We start from the raw sequence: 8,854 nt of genomic DNA on the forward strand, positions 1-8,854 counted from the left end.
GCATTTTGTTTCAATAGTTACGGAAGGGGTATGTAACTAATTGATATCATCTTTTAATGGGGAGTTATTTCATTTTCTTGAGAATGTATCAAAATGGTGATTTACTATCTTGTATATCACATTTTGAGGGGGAGAAAAAGGGAGAAAATGAAAAGAAAATTTGATTTTCAAAAGTAAATTCATAAAAACTTTGTTTTAAATCTTACATAATTCACTAAGGCTTGTATACATCTCAGTATGCAACTCGTTTTAACAATTGGTATCACTAAAGATTTGTACTTTGTACATAATGCAAAGTTTTTCTAAGTACAAATCTTGTTTTGAGAAAATACATAAAAATTGAAAATCTTAAAATCCAAAAAGATTTGTATTTTACTGAATAAATGCTAATTTTAGCATTATACCGAATCTGACAACCAACAGTGCAGATTCGGTAAGTTCAAAGTTTTTAAAAATTGTCTCAGAAATACTTTTCATTGAAAAAATGATAATCTTAAAATTTCTTGATAAAGATTTGTCAAGATATGAAGTTAAATTGATAAAATTTTGAAAATGGACTGCATTCGGTAAAATTGGCCCATTCGGTAAGGCCCATGTTCTTCAACATATTCGGTATCTATAAATAGGAGGGTCAAAGTCAAACCTTCTCTCACTTTGAGTTAATTACATACCGAATCTGATTATACTTACCGAATCTGCCTAATCTTCCGAATCCGTCATTCTCTTTCTTCAAATCTTTGGTATTTTTTCATTGTAATCAAGTTTAAGATTCACATATTGTAGATCCGAGATAAACGATTGAATTTAAACCAGAAAAAGATCAATAACATCAGATTTTGACACTTAATTTTGAGAAAGTGTTGATTATACCGAATCTGAATCAAATTCCTTTAATCTTTGATTAAACTCAATTGATTAGGATAATTAACATGAAATCTTATCTAATCTGAGTTAAATTGTTTGATATATCAATTGACTGAGTCTGATTGCATGTTTAATTAATTTTTTGATGGATTCTATATATACCGAATATGCTCTTGCTACAGTACCGAATCTGTTCAAACAATTAACATGATCTTCTGTTTTAATGAGTGGTTAATTGATTATGATTATGATCTTACATGATATGAGACTGAATATGCATGTTTGAGTGATTACCTGCAAATTTTGAAGATACCGAATCTGTTCTTGACTTGATACCGAATCTGATATTTGGTACCTTGAAATATTCTGATTTTTGTATTCAAACACTTAACATGTTTATTCCGAGTCTTTAAATTGAAAACTCAAGCTTATTTGGTTACCGAATCTGAAGATTTAAGGAATACCGAATCTACTAATTTGTGCTCAAAATTGACTAAGTGTTGTTCTGATTCTTTATGGTATATATTTGATTTTACATGATAGGGTGTATTATGATGAATATCGTATGAATATCATGTTTGTCAAATGTTTGTTCATATTTGGAATAAATGATTCTTATAACTTAGAAAAACCATAAAAATTATAAAATCTGAAAAATACAAAGGTTTTAAAAGGAAATAAGAATAGAGATATGTGCTTTATGATAACATGTTGTGGTCTTCTATTTCTTATTTATACAGCTAAATGGCGAACAAGCACTTCATCAATTCTGAAACAAACATCCCTTGAAATTACTGGACTACTATTCTAGAGAGGCATACTTTATGGCCTGCTCTAAGCTCAACAGTTAGTGTGCCAGTCACAAACTTAGATCTTTTGAATAGAACAATAAGGTTTGTGGAGGCTACACAACCTACTGCTGCCAAACCACAAGGAGAACCAGCCAAATTTGAATTTGAGCTGAGAGGGTTACAAAGATTCAGGAGTATCACAAAAGCTAACTTCAGGAGGATCTTTCAACTTCCTCGTGTACAAAATGCTCCTGCTTTTCCTTATACTCAGCAGATGATGAGCTCAATCTTCCAACTTGGATATGTTGGAGCAACCAATGTTCCACCAGCTAAGTTTCAAAAGAAATATTTGCACTCTCGGTGGTATGTGATCTTCTCGATCATCAACAGATGCTTGTTGATGACAAGGAGTGGATCTGACAGCTTAATTATGCCAATGCTCAAGCTGTTCTACTCATTCACAAGAGTGGAAACTCCAGATTATGCAAAACTCTTGTGGGATTTGGTTCAAGTACAAGTTGATAAACCAAGGGGTTCCTATATCCCTTGTGAAAGGTTTTTCCGTATCTTTATCCATGATGCTATTAATGCTTGCAGAAATCTAAATATTTTTGTACCAGGTACACATGGATTACAGATGAAAAGATTTGGGGAGTTAAAGATGAATACCCCAGTGATTTCCGATAATCAATTCACTGCGCCGATTCCAAATTGGCTAGTGAGGCTAGCTGAACCCCAAGACGCTCAAATGCGTTCTTATTTTGAGGCTGTAGGAATACCTCTTTCGAAGCCGGTACAACAAGAACAAGTTGAACCAGTCGAGGTTCCAGCCCCAGAGGTTGTAGAGGAACCTGTTGTACAACCACCCGGGCCAGCTAATCCTCCACTTAGGATAAACCTCAAACACCCTAGGGTAGCACAACAAGCTCAACCCGTGAGGATCAGGGAACCTAGTCCTCTTAGGATTGAACCTACCCTATCGACTACACCTGAGGATAGCAGTGACACCGATTCATCAGCAACTGAATCATCTCCCAAACATTCTCCAAAGAGAACACGATATATGCCTGATGAGATGATTCAGACTCCGCCAACCCAATGAGTAACTAGATCTAGGACTTCAAATCCTATCGTCCGCCGAACAGTTACTCCAACCATTGGTGATACAGATCAAGGCTTAGAGCCAAATAGGTCACCTTCACCCATTTTCGTATCACATCCAATAATAACAGTAAGCCCTACACTAAATGAAGCGCAAGCTTCGATAGGCAAGAGAGCTGAGAGCAAGGATGGTAAAAATACCAATCAGCCCATCCAATCTAAACAAGACTTAATAATAAATTCTACTAAGCAAGGTGCTTCAGCATCTAAGGAAGTAAAATCTTCCTCTATAGTAAAGTCTGCGTTGACTCAATCGATTGAGAAAACTCAATCATTGAAGTCCAGAACGGCCGAAGGGGAGCCGAAAAACTTTGAAAAGGCACCCTGCGTATAGGCTGGAAATCCTCTTGATATGCATCATCTTTGTGATGTTGTATTGCCTCAACGTACAACAGAGCCTGGAGGTCCGACTTATCTTGATGAGGGAGATCTTTCGCGTCCCATGGAAACGAGTCAACATGACAATCCTTCAGGATATTTATCAGACTTCCAACAGACTGTTCCTTTAGTTCAAGAAATTGATCCATTGGTTTAAATCACTTCTTTTTTGGATTCTGAAACTCAGGGTCTGGGGAACAAGTCTTTAACTGAAAGATATATGCCACCTCTTGGTATGTCAATGACTTCAGGATTCGGGGTTATAATCTCCACGAGAGCTAAATTAACCGGTAGTTCTGCTACTCTGTCAGAATCCCATGAGACTAAAGTCATGGAGGCGGGTGATTCAATCGAATCTTCGCCGGCGACAATTCGGTTGTTGCCCAACCTTCATCAGAAGGGGATATCATGAATCTGACTAGTAGTATGTACAGCCCTACATATAAGAATAATACCGTACGCTCATCCTTACCTGCCCTCACGGCAAATCAAACACTTCCACCTACATCGCCTTCAACAGATGCTGCTGCTGTTCATGGTTACACTGTTATTTCAACAACTAGGTCACCCGCCCGGACTTCGAATAAATATGGTTTTAGATATCTCTTTGATAATGAGGTCGAGGAGCTCTACCTTGCTGAATTTGCACGTAGAACGGATCTTGATGAAGTTCGTGATACACTGATGATTTATCTTGAACAAGCAAGGGTAGTGTATCCTCTTTCTCCATGCAAATCACCTGACACAATTTATATGCATGAACATGATGATTTCGATCCCGACAATCTTCATGAGGGGAGAATAAACATGGTTCACGGTTAGGTTCTTTTCAATGATCAACTTTTGAAGCTGGTTCATCTAGTCAACATATGGGAAAAGACGATGTAATTGATATTTCTGAATCTGAAAGTGATGGAATTGAGGAGATTCAATGTGAAAGTTTTCTAGATGAATCAGAAGTTCAGAGAGAGGGTGACTCAGGGATGTTAATAGTTATGGATTCAGCTGATCAAATAGAGAACAAGTCAGCTCCAGAGGACAATCGAAATTTTGATAATGTTGAAAATATTTTGAGGGGGTCTAGTATCGCCAATGAATTCAATGAACATCAATTTGTCAACTTGATATATCCAACCGATGAATTTGAGATACACTTTAAGAAGGAGATTTTCTCAAATGACAAAGAAGATACTACGACTCCTCCTGATCTTAATGTTCCATTTCAAACTGCAGAGATTGTTCTTGAGCGTGATGCTGATTTCCAACTTGATGAGGATGAAGAGAAGATGATTCTTCGTTCACCATTCATAGAACAACAAGCTTACAAGATTTATGGTGAGTCTGATCTCGTCCTTTCTGCATCAATGAGTGTTCTGGGTGCATGGAAATATCATAAGAAACCAGAATATCTCAAAGCTTATCTGAGTGTTTGCGACAAATTCAAATTGAAGAATGAAGAGAAACTTCAAGTACAGTGGAATTCAGAAATCAAAAGCATTAACAAGATTTTGATGATTAACAAGGATATAGTGAAGATGCCATTGTTTCAAGTAACAAGAATGGATGATGAGGATTATTAGTTCTCAGAAGTGGATTTTGATAGATTAAAGATGGACAACATTATCTTCATCTACAATTACTTAATAGACTTGAATGAATCTGTAACAACTTATCATGCTACTGCAATGAAGGTAGTCTACAGATTTATTCTTGACTCAGTGAGATGGATGTCTGGTCACGATTTTCAGATGGGATTGGAATCTGGACACAAAAATCTCGGAATCAAACCGCCAAATCAAGTGATTGAAGGGCTAAGATATATGTCCTTACTTGAAGTAAGTGACAGTCCGTATGGGTTTGTGTTTGTCAATTATCATTATACAAAGGTCTTCATCAGAGTTTCAGACTTCAGGGGATACTCAGACAGAACGTTAATGTATGCTTTCAAATACTTAAGATGGAGACTGATCAACAATTGTTATTCAACTGAAGATAATGAGATTGTCAAATACATTCTCACAAGATTGAAGAGTCGTCTTAAAACAAGAGTGAACATACGAAGATATGAGAGTCTTAAAGGATTCAAATCCAAAGTTCACTTCAGAGGAACAAAGTTCGTTTAGATTATTAACTAGGATTATATTATAAATTTCACATTTAACACTAAGGGGGAGATTTTTAGGACTCCGAAGTTGTATAGTGTTAATGTGAAACATGCTTAAATGAAGGTTCCTTAGAAGAGGGCTATATAAGGAACCTATGTAGTCCTAATTAGATAGCCATTGTATTGTAACTGAGTTCTAGAAGCTGTGGAATGTAAATTTTACCGAATCTCTCTCATACTGAGTCTCCTTCTTACTTACCGAATCTCATTCTAACTTGTCATATCTTCCAATCTCAACATGATCTGACATATCAAACTTGATTTCTTGTCTTTCACCGTTTTCGCTCTAGAATCTTCGTTTTAGCTGTAGTGACCCGAACTTTTCCATGTTTATATATATTAAATGAAATTGATATTTACATGATTAAGTGTTTCCAACATGTTAAGCAATCAAACTTGTTAAGACTTGATTAATTGAAATAGGTTTCATATAGACAATTGACCACCCAAGTTGACCGGCGATTCACGAACGTTAAAACTTGTAAAAACTATATGATAACATATATATGATTATATATATAGTTAACATGATATTATGATAAGTAAGTATCTCATTAGATATTTTAACAATGAGTTATATACATAAAATTGAGTTTATTGAATTAAGAAACTCGAAACGATATATATAACGATTATCGTTATAACAACGTCTTACTAACTACATATGAATCATATTAAGATATTGTTACACTATTTTTAATCATGATAAATGATAAGTAAACATGTCATTATGTATATTAACAATGAACTACATATGTAAAAACAAGACAACTAACTTAAGGATTTTGAAACGAGACATATATGTAACGATTATCGTTGTAACGACATTTAAATGTATATATATATATATCATATTAAGATATATTAATATATCATAATATCATGATAATATAATAATTTAACATCTCATTAGATATAATAAACATTGGGTTAACAACATTTAACAAGATCGTTAACTTAAAGGTTTCAAATCAACATTTACATGTAACGACTAACGATAAATGTATATATATGTAGTGTTTTAATATGTATTCATACACTTTTGAAAGACTTAAAGACACTTATCAAAATACTTCTACTTAACAAAAATGCTTACAATTACATCCTCGTTCAGTTCCATCAACAATTCTACTCGTATGCACCCGTATTCGTACTCGTACAATACGAAGCTTTTAGATGTATGTACTATTGGTATATACACTCCAATGATCAGATCTTAGCAGCCCATGTGAGTCACCTAACACATGTGGGAACCATCATTTGGCAACTAGCATGAAATATCTCATAAAATTACAAAATATTAGTAATCATTCATGACTTATTTACAAGTAAACAAAATTACACATCCTTTATATCTAATCCATATACCAATGACCAAAAACACCTACAAACACTTTCATTCTTCAATTTTCTTCATCTAATTGATCTCTCTCAAGTTCTGAGTGTTCTTCATAAATTCTATAAGTTCTAGTTTCATAAAATCAAGAATACTTCCAAGTTTGCTAGCTTACTTCCAATCTTGTAAAGTGATCATCCAACCTCAAGAAATCTTTCTTATTTACAGTAAGATATTTTTCTAATACAAGGTAATACTCATATTCAAACTATGATTCAATTTCTATAACTATAACAATCTTATTTCGAGTGGAAATCTTACTTGAACTTGTTTTAGTGTCATGATTCTGCTTCAAGAACTTTCAAGCCATCCAAGGATCCTTTGAAGCTAGATCTATTTTTCTCATTTCCAGTAGGTTTATCCACAAAACCTGTGGTAGTAATGAAGTTCATAACATCATTCGATTCATATATATAAAAGTACCTTATTCGAAGGTTTAAACTTGAAATCACTAGAACATAGTTTAGTTAATTCTAAACTTGTTCGCATATAAAAGTTAATCCTTCTAACTTGAATTTTAAAATCAACTAAACGCATGTTCTATATCTATATGATATGCTAACTTAATGATTTAAAACCGGAAAACACGAAAAACACCGTAAAACCGGATATACGCCGTCGTAGTAACACCGCGGGCTGTTTTAGGTTAGTTAATTAAAAACTATGATAAACTTTGATTTAAAAGTTGTTCTTCTGAGAAAATGATTTTTCTTATGAACATGAACTATATCCAAAAATCATGGTTAAACTCAAAGTGGAAGTATGTTTTCTAAAATGGTCATCTAGACGTCGTTCTTTCGACTGAAATGACTACCTTTACAAAAACGACTTGTAACCTATATTTTTAACTATAAACTTATACTTTTTCTGTTTAGATTCATAAACTTAAGTTCAATATGAAACCATAGCAACTTGAAACACTCAAAACGGATTTAAAACGAAGAAGTTATGGGTAAAACAAGATTGGATATTTTTGCTTGTTGTAGCTACGTGAAAATTGGTAACAAATTAATATTAATCATATCCTAGCTAACTTATATTGTATTATACTTGTATTCTAATATATTATGTAATCTTGGGATACCATAGACACGTATGCAAATGTTTTGACATATCATATCGACCCATATATATATATTATTTGGAACAACCATAGACACTCTATATGCAGTAATGTCGGAGTTAGCTATACAGGGTTGAGGTTGATTCCAAAAATATATATACTTTGAGTTCTGATCTAGTCTGAGACGTGTATACACTGGGTCGTGGATTGATTCAAGATAATATATATCAATTTATTTCTGTACATCTAACTATGGACAACTAGTTGTAGGTTCCTAACGAGGACAGCTGACTTAATAAACTTAAAACATCAAAATGTATTAAAAGTGTTGTAAATATATTTTGAACATATTTTGATATATATGTACATAATTGTTATAGGTTCGTGAATCGACCAGTGGCCAAGTCTTACTTCCCGACGAAGTAAAAATCTGTGAAAGTGAGTTATAGTCCCACTTTTAAAATCTAATATTTTGGGATGAGAATACATGCAGTTTTATAAATATTTTATGAAATACACAAGTAATTGAAACTACATTATATGGGTGAATGATTGAAGCCGAATATGCCCCTTTTGATTGGTAACCTAAGAATTAGTAAACTGATATACTAATTGACGCGAATCCTAAAGATAGATCTATTGGGCCTAACGAACCCCATCCAAAGTACCGGATGCTTTAGTACTTCGAATTCATTTTTATCATGTCCGAAGGATTTCCCGGAATGATAGGGGATATTCTTATATGCATCTTGTTAATTTCGGTTACCAGGTGTTCACCATATGAATGAATTTTACCTCTATGTATGGGATGTATATTGAAATATGAAAGCTTGTGGTATATTATTATGATTTGATAATATATAGGTTAAACCTATAACTCACCAACATTTTTGTTGACGTTTTAAGCATGTTTATTCTCAGGTGATTATTAAGAGCTTCCGCTGTTGCATACTAAAATAAGGACAAGATTTGGAGTCCATGCTTGTATGATATTATGTAAAAACTGCATTCAAGAAACTTATTTTTGATGTAATATA

The sequence above is a fragment of the Rutidosis leptorrhynchoides genome, chromosome 2, assembly GCF_046630445.1.
Source record: "Rutidosis leptorrhynchoides isolate AG116_Rl617_1_P2 chromosome 2, CSIRO_AGI_Rlap_v1, whole genome shotgun sequence".
Lineage (NCBI taxonomy): Eukaryota > Viridiplantae > Streptophyta > Magnoliopsida > Asterales > Asteraceae > Rutidosis > Rutidosis leptorrhynchoides.